This window comes from Oncorhynchus masou, chromosome 24 (genome assembly GCF_036934945.1).
Source record: "Oncorhynchus masou masou isolate Uvic2021 chromosome 24, UVic_Omas_1.1, whole genome shotgun sequence".
Lineage (NCBI taxonomy): Eukaryota > Metazoa > Chordata > Actinopteri > Salmoniformes > Salmonidae > Oncorhynchus > Oncorhynchus masou.
This window is the reverse complement of record NC_088235.1, coordinates 44,898,774-44,911,294: the sequence shown is the minus strand read 5'-3', so window position 1 is coordinate 44,911,294 and position 12,521 is coordinate 44,898,774. Positions and strand designations below refer to the sequence as shown.

At 43.3% G+C, this 12,521-nt stretch overlaps 1 long non-coding RNA gene across 1 annotated transcript; it reads right to left on the bottom strand.

Moving 5' to 3' along the window:
- Positions 1-1,085: 1,085 nt before the first annotated feature.
- On the bottom strand, positions 1,086-7,697 carry LOC135511613 (uncharacterized). Its single transcript, XR_010451278.1, has 3 exons — positions 5,487-7,697; positions 5,353-5,408; positions 1,086-2,750 (listed from the first exon to the last, which is right to left on the bottom strand). It is a non-coding gene; the product is annotated as an uncharacterized LOC135511613 (long non-coding RNA).
- Between the last annotated feature and the right edge of the window lie 4,824 nt (positions 7,698-12,521).

Here is a 12,521-nt window from a genome sequence, read left to right as displayed (position 1 = left end):
AATGTGTGTTTCAGTAGAGCAAAACACCTTGGACATGTTTAGAATCAGGAGGCCCAATGCCCAATTTAAAACATTGGTTAGATAGACAAACAGAGACCTGCCACATTTACTAGTTTAGTACTGAGGGAAGCACAGGTGCCTGTTGGGAACTTAATTAGGGAGGAAGGGATCATAGTAATGGCTGGAACGAAATGATTGGAATGGTCTCAAACACATGGTTACTCTTCACTTCATTCCAGCTATTATTTAGAGCTGTCTTCCCCTCACCAGCCTCCTGTGGAGGGAAGGCTTCCTCCTGACTGTAGTTATGATTCTCAGTCAATAATACACCACTGTCTATAAGCCTATGGAGTGGAAAGCTGTTCGACTAAGCTGGAGGACCTTCTCAGCTCTAGGATGCATTCAAGTCTAGCATCTTAGTGGGAACTTTAGAGAACTAGATAACAGACTAAAGTATGCAACATATAGCAGGAGCCTTACAAATATGTGAACTCTAAATCGTGTGCTGTGGTAACACTTTAGGAAGTTTTGAAAATGGGTCCCAGTATGGTGCCTGAGGCTCCGTTGGAGATTGGTTTGGTAGAAGGCCTGTGGTCTACCCGAGGAGGTGGATGGTGCTGTGATCGTTATCTCTCCCCAGCTGAGGGAAAAACAGCTTCTTCTGACACTTTTAGGAGATTCTCATCTCTGCCGCTATAACTTGGGGCAGGAGAGTTGTGTCAGGACTTCAGATCTTCTATCCCATCTGTGAAAGGCCATAAGAATCATCACTGATTGCATTATGGCCGCTGGATTTCTAAATGTTTATCTTGTTAACAGCCCCGACTTACATATACAGTATATCCCTGACAAATGAGGATTAAGTCAAAAGAGAGCAGTTACTGTTTCAGTAAGTGTGACATCATTTATGGTCCCCAAACAGTTACTCATACTGACCGCACAGTCAAACATTATATGAGTTAACTGTTAGTGAAGGAGAAGTTTTAATCTTCATTTAGAAATGCATATGTAACTGAAGGCCACTGTGTCCTACTTGTTTGCCTCGGGCAGGAAAACTGTGCCAATAAATCCTCCAAACACCGGCTTCGAGGGCATTATCACTTGGATACAACGGGTTACCAACATATTCAAATAATGATTGACATATTTGCCTTAAATTTAAATTTTAAAATGAATTTATTCATACTATTTCATCCTTTCACAAGATATAGTCCCGAAACAAATCTAGGGTTGCTACCCAAGCCGGCTGGTCGTTCGTTCTATTGGTTCGGTTGCCAGAGGCGCGACCCAGTCGTTCAGTCTTTTTGTTCTGTATCTATGGACGCGACCCAGTCATTCGTTCTAAATGTTGCATTGCCACCCTGGCTGGCAACGTTCTTATTATTGCTTGCTAGCTAGCCAACTATGGCTAACTTACAGTCACGCCAAACAGTGCAGAAATGATAACAACAGTGGCTGCATTTGTTTAAGCTGTTTTCTAGTGACATTTATTTGGATACATCCATAACAATGAGCTAATGAGGCACGATTTCGCCTTGCATAAAAAGTGCTCTCTTGTTAGGACACTGTTGTTCAGAAGAGCTAGCCAACAACACAGCTAACAAAACAACTTCAAACTGAAGCTGGGAAGACTGTAAACTAGCTGCACTTCGTTTTATTTCACCTTTTTTCAATTTACATTTATTTCTATATATCCATATAAATGATGCCAGCTCATTCATGATGTTGACTGGCTGAGAAACGCTGCCTGCCTCACTCTCTCATCCCGACTCCCGAACCCTACACGTTCATTACTATGGGACAGTCATAGAATGAATTGGAATATTGAAACAATGCTGCAAATGTCGGAGAGACAGACAGCAAGGTTAATACAAATGAAAAGGTGAGGAAATATTAGGTTTCATAATGTTACTGTACATGTGAACTGGACACACCCAAGCTTGAAGCATAGAGAGTCTGAATCTTTCTGTTTAGAGCTACTGATTTAGCAGAGGAGGACATTGGTAATGTGTGTTTCAGCAGAGCAAAACACCTTGGACATGTTTAGAATCAGGAGGCCCAATGCACAATTTAAAACATTGGTTAGATAGACAAACAGAGACCTGCCACATTTACTAGTTTAGTACTGAGGGAAGCACAGGTGCCTGTTGGGAACTTAATTAGGGAGGAAGGGATCATAGTAATGGCTGGAACGAAATTATTGGAATGGTCTCAAACACATGGTTACTCTTCACTTCATTCCAGCTATTATTTAGAGCTGTCTTCCCCTCACCAGCCTCCTGTGGAGGGAAGGCTTCCTCCTGACTGTAGTTATGATTCTCAGTCAATAATATACCACTGTCTATAAGCCTATGGAGTGGAAAGCTGTTAGACTAAGCTGGAGGACCTTCTCAGCTCTAGGATGCATTCAAGTCTAGCATCTTAGTGGGAACTTTAGAGAACTAGATAACAGACTAAAATATGCAACATATAGCAGGAGCCTTACAAATATGTGAACTCTAAATCGTGTGCTGTGGTAACACTTTAGGAAGTTTTGAAAATGGGTCCCAGTATGGTGCCTGAGGCTCCGTTGGAGATTGGTTTGGTAGAAGGCCTGTGGTCTACCCGAGGAGGTGGATGGTGCTGTGATCGTTATCTCTCCCCAGCTGAGGGAAAAACAGCTTCTTCTGACACTTTTAGGAGATTCTCATCTCTGCCGCTATAACTTGGGGCAGGAGAGTTGTGTCAGGACTTCAGATCTTCTATCCCATCTGTGAAAGGCCATAAGAATCATCACTGATTGCATTATGGCCGCTGGATTTCTAAATGTTTATCTTGTTAACAGCCCCGACTTACATATACAGTTTATCCCTGACAAATGAGGATTAAGTCAAAAGAGAGCAGTTACTGTTTCAGTAAGTGTGACATCATTTATGGTCCCCAAACAGTTACTCATACTGGCCGCACAGTCAAACATTATATGAGTTAACTGTTAGTGAAGGAGAAGTTTTAATCTTCTTCTAGAAACGCATATGTAACTGAAGGTCACCGAGATCGAATTGGAATATTGAAACAATGTTGCAAATGTCGGAGAGACAGACAGCAAGGTTTATACAAATATCTGCTGTTGAAAACTAAATGTTAGTCTAAAAGAAATGTGAGATAATATGCTTTTATAGTGGCGATCAAGTTTATACCTTCCCTGCCGGGGCTGATGAGACAGTGGATTGCGCAGTTAGTAAATAGGTATTTTCTGACTTTATTGAACAGATGACAGTGGGCAAAGATAGAGACAGGTTGTGTCAAAGAGCAGTAGGCGGGATTCAAACCTATGCCGACCGTGTAGACGTGCCGCAGGCAGGCGGCTTAGACCGTTGGACCACCTTAGTCCATGAAAGTAGTACACTTAGTACATTTAGGATGCCTACATAGTGAAGAAAATGTATAGCAAACTTGTCTATTTATTTGACCAAAGAGACAATAATTCCCTCATAATTCGTTATATGGAATTTTACTAGACTATCTAGGTTATGTATGTGATTATCTTCCATATTTCATATATCATGACTCTATACCATGGGTCATCAGTCAGTTTTATGTGAGTCAGGGGATTTTTTAAATGATGTGTTCAAACAACATTTCCAGTGACAAACTCTCTTTCTAATCCCCTACACAGCACCACCAGTGCTATAGTAACAGCTGTCATTTTCAAACTTCCACTGCCCACTCATCTGCTTTCTGAATAGTAATTTAAATATACAGTACCAGTCAAAAGTTTGGACACACCTACTCATTCAAGGGTTTTTCTTTATTTTAATTATGAAATAACACATATCGAATCATGTACTAACCAAAAAAGTGTTAAACAAATCAAATATATTTTAGATTTTAGTTTCTTCAAATAGCCACCCTTTGCCTTGATGACAGCTTTGCACACTCTTGGCATTCTCTCAACCAGCTTCACCTGGGATTCTTTTCCAACTGTCTTGAAGGAGTTCCCACATATGCTGAGCACTTGTTGGCTGCTTTTCCTTCACTCTGCTGTCCAACTCATCCTAAACTATCTCAATTGGGTTGAGGTCGGGTGATTGTGGAGGCCAGATCATCTGATGCAGCAATCCATCTCTCTCCTTCTTGGTCAAATAGCCCTTACACAGCCTGGAGGTGTGTTGGGTCATTGTCCTGTTGAAAAATAAATGATTGTTCCACCAAGCGCAAACCAGATGGGATGGAGTATCGCTGCAGAATGCTGTGGTAGCCATGCTGGTTAAGTGTGCCTTGAATTCTAAATAAATCACAGTGTCACCAACAAAGCACCCCCACACAATCACTGCCTCTGACCGCAAGGCACTACAGAGCGTAGTGCGTACGGGCCCAGTGCATCACTGGGGCTAAGCCCCCTGCCATCCAGGACCTCTACACCAGGCGGTGTAAGAAGAAGGCCCTAAAAATGGTCAAAGACCCCAGCCACCTCAGTCATAGACTGTTCTCTCTACTACCGCATGGCAAGCGGTACCGGAGTGCCAAGTCTAGGACAAAAAGGCTTCTCAACAGTTTACCCCCAAGCCATAAGACTCCTGAACAGGTAATCAAATGGCTACCCGGACAATTTGCATTGTGCCCCCCCCCCCAACCCCTCTATTTACGCTGCTGTTACCCTCTGATTACCATATATGCATAGTCACTTTAACTATAGATTCATGTACATACTACCTCAATTGGGCCGACCAACCAGTTCTCCCGCACAGTGGCTAACTGGGCTATCTGCATTGTGACCCACCACCCGCCAACCCCTCTTTTATGCTACTGCTACTCTCTGTTCATCATATATGCAGTCACTTTAACCATATCTACATGTACATACTACCTCAATTTGCCTGACTAACCAGTGTCTGTATGTAGCCTCGCTACTTTTATAGCCTCGCTACTGTATATAGCCTGTCTTTTTACTGTTGTTTTATTTCTTTACCTACCTATTGTTCACCTAATACCTTTTTTTGCACTATTGGTTAGTGTCACACCCTGGCCTTAGTATTCTGTGTTTTCGTTATTATTTTGGTTAGGCCAGGGTGTGACATGGGGATTTATGTGGTTTGTTATGTCTGGGGTTGTTTGTAGTAATGGGATTGTGGTTAGAGTAGTACTCTAGGTAAGTCTATGGTTGCCTAGAGTGGTTCTCAATCAGAGGCAGGAGTTTATCGTTGTCTCTGATTGGGAACCATATTTAGGCAGTCATATTCTTTAGGTCTCTTGTGGGTGATTGTTCCTGTCTCTGTGTTAGTTTGCACCAGAATAGGCTTTTTGGGTTTCCACGTTTATTGTTTTGTATTATGTTCATGTTTAGTTGTCTTATTAAAAAACATGAAAACTCACCACGCTGCTTTTGGTCCGCCTCTCTTTCACCAGAAGAAAACCGTTACAGTTAGAGCCTGTAAGTAAGCATTTCACTGTAAGGTCTACACCTGTTGTATTCAGAGCACGTGACAAATAAACTTTGATTTGATTACCTCCTCCTCCATGCTTCATGGTGGGAACCACACATGCAGAGATCATCCGTTCACCTACTCTGCGTCTCACAAAGACACTGTGGTTGGAAACAAAAATCGCACATTTTGACTCATCATACCAAAGGACAGATTTCCACCGGTCTAATGTCCATTGCTCGTTGTTTCTTGGCCCAAGCAAGTCTCTTCTTCTTCTTAGTGTCCTTTAGTAGTGGTTTCTTTGCAACAATTCAACCATGAAGGCCTGATCACACAGTCTCCTCTGAACAGTCAAAGCTGTGTAGAAATTATAATGGACCTTTGCAGCTCGCTTATAATCACCAAAATTAGACAGTCAGGGATTATTGAAAATTCCACAAATTATGGATTAAGGACAATCTTTTGCAAATTTTGGCTGTGAGGATAAATCAGTGCGGCCCTCCGGACCTTGTAGAAGACCGAATGCTGCCCCCGGGCAAAATGAGTTTGGCACCCCTGCTTTAGCTTACTTAAGTGAAATCAGTTTAGACTGTAATGGCACTCTTATCTCTGATGTTGGACACTGTTTTATGACAACACTGAATAATCATATTTACTTTCATAAAGTTAAGACCAAAACAAATTCTACAGGTCACATTCTTTAGATTCAACCATTCAGAGCAACCTTCCACCTGACTGAATAATATACTCTACAAATCTTGCCATTTGCCCGATGCAATAAAATATATATAGGTTCAAGAACAAGAATGTTAGTCTAATCCAATTAAATCCAGCCCAACCACACACACCTTGTCTTCCTCCATGCTAGGAAGATGAACAGTGAAGCAAAAGTAGATTTAGCAACCTGTTAAAATTCAACACCCCTATCTCTCCAAGAGACTAAAAAGGCTTAGGACTGACTTCAGAATTTAAAGTTTTTGTAAATTGAACCAAGGACAGTTACTATAGCAACACTGCTGCCAATGGCCTTTGACTTGAGTCTCTTAGCAGATTTGACAAAAGGGTAGTACTCACTTGGTTCAGATGAGAATGAACTCACACTGCTTACAGCTAGAGTAGCCACAAATTGAAATAGGCCACGTGAGATGAATCCAAAAGTGTGACAGGCGCAGATGGAAAAAATACTATTGGGATTTCATTAGTATTCAATGATGTGCTGAAGGAAGTCAGTTTGACAGGCAACTCATTTAGGATGCCACCCTTTCCATTTTGTCCATAATGGTATGGCACAATGAAACACTCCACCCTATATCTGAGGAGACTCACTGACTTGTGTTTGCTCGTTGGTTAGAGTGCCTTGGTTCAGCCTTTGCCTAAGATACACAATACACATCTGGTTATTTTACTTGTGGTAGAAAACAAACACAAGTAGCCATTCTTAGGCCAGATAGGCAGGTGTTTTCTCCTGATTTCCCCAACAATTCTCAACTTCTCCCGAGGCTTTTCCTTACACAGAATAATTCATGTTTTCTGCTCTGACAATGAAGAACTCCAATTAAAAGATTGTAGCAAGTGAATGTTAAATTGTAGTTCTAGAAATGAGACAAATATATACAAACATTGCTATCTACAGTATATCAAATTGAGCTTTTTAAAATTGGATAAATGGTCTTTCTTGCCAGATAGTGACTGTGGGAAGAGAGACTACACTAGGGCTCTCCAACCCTGTTCCTCGAGAGCTACCATCCTATAGGTTCACTCCAACCCTTATCATCACACATTATTCTAATAATTAGTGGTTGATAAACTGAATGCTATTAGTTCCAACTTGGGTTGGAGTGAAAACCTACAGGAGGGTAGCTCTCCAGGAACAGGGTTGGAGAGCCCTGGACTAGACAAGTACTGCCATTCAGAGGAACAAAACACAAAACGTGTAATTCTCTGCAGGCTCCCAACAGTAGTTTGATATGGATTCATTCAGAATCATTCAGTTAAGAAGTTTGTGAAACTGCAACCTGATTTACCATCCATTGATTATATGGACCCATACACACTGGTTATACCAATGCGTAGAAGTGTATTCTAGTTCTATTGCCCAAAAACAGTAATTTCTCCCTTTTTATGGGCATTTTTCTGGTCCCTGGACTAAATGGAGAAGTCAGAGAAATTTTGAAAAGGGGAAGGAAAGGGAAACATAACACTCCCACGAACCTGATTGTTCATTTACTAGAACGTGCCTTCAGAAAATATTCACACCCTTGACTTGTTTCACATTTTGCCGTGTTACAAGTTAGGATTAAAATGTATTTAATTGTAATTTTTTGTAAATGATCTACACAAAATACTCTGTAATGTCAAAGTGGAAGAACAATTATAATATTTCTATTCCGTATCTTTATAATATATATTTTTATATATATATATATATATATATATATATATATATATATATATATATTTTTTTTAAGTCCTAGTCCTTGTCGATGTCTGTTTGTTTATGTTTTATCTGTCGGCCCCAGCCGCACTCAGGCTCTGTGTGTAGTTAACCTGACCCTCTCTGCCTAGTTAGTCAACGCCATTTTACCTGCTGTTGTTGTGCTAGCTGATTAGCTGTTGCTGTCTCACCTACTGGTTTAGCTAGCTCTCCCAATCAACACCTGTGATTACTGTATGCCTCACTGTATGTCTCTCTCAAATGTCAATATGCCTTGTATACTGTTGTTCAGGTTAGTTATCATTGTTTTAGCTTACAATGGAGCCCCTAGTTCCACTCTTCATACCCCTGATACCTCCCTTTTCCCACCTCCCACACATGCGGTGACCTCACCCATTACAACCAGCATGTCCAGAGATACAACCTCTCTTATCATCACCCAGTGCCTGGGCTTACCTCCGCTGTACCCGCACCCCACCATACCCCTGTCTGCGCATTATGCCCTGAATATATTCTACCATGCCCAGAAATCTGCTCCTTTTATTCTTTGTCCCCAACGCTCTAGGCGACCAGTTTTGATAGCCTTTAGCCGCAACCTCATACTACTCCTCCTCTGTTCCGCGGGTGATGTGGAGGTAAACCCAGGCCCTGCATGTCCCCAGGCACCCTCATTTGTTGACTTCTGTTATCAAAAAAGCCTTGGTTTCATGCATGTCAACATCAGAAGCCTCCTCCCTAAGTTTCTTTTACTCACTGCTTTAGCACACTCTGCTAACCCTGATGTCCTTTGCCGTGTCTGAATCCTTGCTCAGGAAGGCCACCAAAAATTCTGAGATTTCCATACCCAACTATAACATTCTCCATCAAGATAGAACTGCCAAAGGGGGAGAAGTTGCAGTCTACTGCAGAGATAGCTTGCAAAGTAATGTCATACTTTCCAGGTCCATACCCAAACAGTTCGAACTACTAATTTTAAAAATTACTCCCACCAGAAATCAAATCAAAATCAAATCAAATAATTTTATTGTCACATACACATGGTTAGCAGATGTTAATGCGAGTGTAGCGAAATGCTTGTGCTTCTAGTTCCGACAATGCAGTAATAACCAACAAGTAATCTAACTAACAATTCCAAAACTAATTTCTTATACACAGTGTAAGGGGATAAAGAATATGTACATAAAGATATATGAATGAGTGATGGTACAGAGCAGCATAGGCAAGATACAGTAGATGGTATCGAGTACAGTATATACATATGAGATGAGTATGTAAACAAAGTGGCATAGTTAAAGTGGCTAGTGATACATGTATTACATAATGATGCAGTAGATGATATAGAGTACAGTATATACGTATACATATGAGATGAATAATGTAGGGTATGTAAACATTATATTAGGTAGCATTGTTTAAAGTGGCTAGTGATATATTTTACATAATTTCCCATCAATTCCCATTATTAAAGTGGCTGGAGTTGAGTCAGTGTGTTGGCAGCAGCCACTCAATGTTAGTGGTTGCTGTTTAACAGACTGATGGCCTTGAGATAGAAGCTGTTTTTCAGTCTCTCGGTCCCAGCTTTGATGCACCTGTACTGACCTCGCCTTCTGGATGATAGCGGGGTGAACAGGCAGTGGCTCGGGTGGGTGTTGTCCTTGATGATCTTTATGGCCTTCCTGTAACATCGGGTGGTGTAGGTGTCCTGGAGGGTGTGGCCGCGCAGTCGTGGGTGAACAGGGAGTACAGGAGAGGGCTCAGAACGCACCCTTGTGGGGCCCCAGTGTTGAGGATCAGCGGGGTGGAGATGTTGTTGCCTACCCTCACCAACCGGGGGCCGGCCCGTCAGGAAGTCCAGTACCCAGTTGCACAGGGCGGGGTCGAGACCCAGGGAGAGACTGCATGTTTTCGTTGCAGGCCGTGTCAGTGGCACTGTATTGTCCTCAAAGCGGGCAAAAAAGTTATTTAGTCTGCCTGGGAGCAAGACATCCTGGTCCATGACTGGGCTGGTTTTCTTCTTGTCGTCCGTGATTGACTGTAGACCCTGCCACATACCTCTTGTGTCTGAGCCGTTGAATTGAGATTCTACTTTGTCTCTATACTGACGCTTAGCTTGTTTGATAGCCTTGCGGAGCGAATAGCTGCACTGTTTGTATTCGGTCATGTTACCAGTCACCTTGCCCTGATTAAAAGCAGTGGTTCGCGCTTTCAGTTTCACGCGAATGCTGCCATCAATCCACGGTTTCTGGTTAGGGAATGTTTTAATCGTTGCTATGGGAACGACATCTTTAACGCACGTTCTAATGAACTCGCACACCGAATCAGCGTATTCGTCAATGTTGTTGTCTGACGCAATACGAAACATGTCCCAGTCCACGTGATGGAAGCAGTCTTGGAGTGTGGAATCAGCTTGGTCGGACCAGCGTTGGACAGACCTCAGCGTGGGAGCTTCTTGTTTCAGTTTCTGTCTGTAGGCAGGGATCAGCAAAATGGAGTAGTGGTCAGCTTTTCGAAAGGAGGGCGGGGCAGGGCCTTATATGCGTCACGGAAGTTAGAATAACAATGATCCAAGGTTTTGCCAGCCCTGGTAGCGCAATTGATATGCTGATACAATTTAGGGAGTCTTGTTTTCAGATTAGCCTTGTTAAAATCCCCAGCTACAATGAATGCAGCCTCAGGATGTATGGATTCCAGTTTGCAAAGAGTCAAATAAAGTTCGTTCAGAGCCATCGATGTGCCTGCTTGGGGGGGAATATATACGGCTGTGATTATAATCGAAGAGAATTCTCTTGGTAGATAATGCAGTCTACATTTGATTGTGAGGAATTCTAAATCAGGTGAACAGAAGGATTTGAGTTCTTGTATGTTTCTGTGATCACACCACGTCTCGTTAGCCATAAGGCATACGCCCCCGCCCCTCTTCTGCCCAGAAAGATGTTTGTTTCCGTTGGCACAATGCGTGGAGAAACCCGCTGGCTGCATCGCTTCCGAAAGCTTCTCTCCAGCGAGCCATGTTTCCGTGAAGCAAAGAACGTTACAGTCTCTGATGTCCCTCTGGAATGCTACCCTTGCTCGGATTTCATCAACCTTGTTGTCAAGAGACTGGACATTGGCGAGAAGAATGCTAGGGAGTGGTGCATGATGTGCCTGTCTCCGGAGTCTGACCAGAAGACCGCCTCATTTCCCTCTTTTACGAAGTCGTTTTTTTGGGTCGCCGGCTGGGATCCATTCCGTTGTCCTGGTTGAAAGGCAGAACCCAGGATCCGCTTCGCGAAAGTCATATTCTTGGTTGTACTGATGGTGAGTTGACGCTGATCTTATATTCAGTAGTTCTTCTCGACTGTATGTAATGAAACCTAAGATGACCTGGGGTACTAATATAAGAAATAACACGTAAAAAAAACAAAAAACGGCATAGTTTCCTAGGAACGCGAAGCGAGGCGGCCATCTCTGTCGGCGCCGGAAGTACATGATCAGTCTCTCACTCACTCTCACTGTTGCCGCCTGCTACCGACCCCCCTCAGCTCCCAGCTGTGCCCTGAACACCATTTGTGAATTGATTGCCCCCCATCTAGCTTCAGAGTTTGTTCTGTTAGGTGACCGAAACTGGGATATGCTTAACACCCCGGCAGTCCTACAATCTAAGGTAGATGCCCTCAATCTCACACAAATCATCAAGGAACCCACCAGGTACAACCCTAAATCTGTAAACAAGGGCACCCTCATAGACATCACCCTGACCAACTGGCCCTACAAATACACCTCCGCTGTTTTCAACCAGGATCTCAGCGATCACTGCCTCATTGCCTGCATCCGCTACGGATCTGCAGTCAAACGACCACACCTCATCACTGTCAAACGCTCCCTAAAACACTTCTGTGAGCAGGCCTTTATAATCGACCTGGCCCGGGTATCCTGGAAGGACATTGACCTCATCCCGTCAGTTGAGGATGCCTGGTCATTCTTTAAAAGTAACTTCCTCACCATTTTAGATAAGCATGCTCCGTTCAAAAAATGCAGAACTAAGAACAGATATAGCCCTTGGTTCACTCCAGACCTGACTGCCCTCGACCAGCACAAAAACATCCTGTGGCGGACTGCAATAGCATCGAATAGTCCCAGCGATATGCAACTGTTCAGGGAAGTCAGGAACCAATACACGCAGTCAGTCAGGAAAGCAAAGGCCAGCTTCTTCAGGCAGAAATTTGCATCCTGCAGCTCTAACTCCAAAAAGTTCTGGGACACTGTGAAGTCCATGGAGAACAAGAGCACCTCCTCCCAGCTGCCCACTGCACTGAGGCTCGGTAACACGGTCACCACCGATAAATCCATGATTATCGAAAACTTCAACAAGCATTTCTCAACAGCTGGCCATGCCTTCCTCCTGTCTACTCCCCCCCGCAGCTACTCGCCCGAACCTCTCCAGGTTCTCCTTTACCCAAATCCAGATAGCAGATGTTCTGAAAGAGCTGCAAAACCTGGATCCGTACAAATCAGCTGGGCTTGACAATCTGGACCCTCTATTTCTGAAACTATCCGCCGCCATTGTCGCAACTCCTATTACCAGCCTGTTCCACCTCTCTTTCATATCGTCTGAGATCCCCAAGGATTGGAAAGCTGCCGCAGTCATCCCCCTCTTCAAAGGGGGAGACACCCTGGACCCAAACTGTTACAAACCTATATCCATC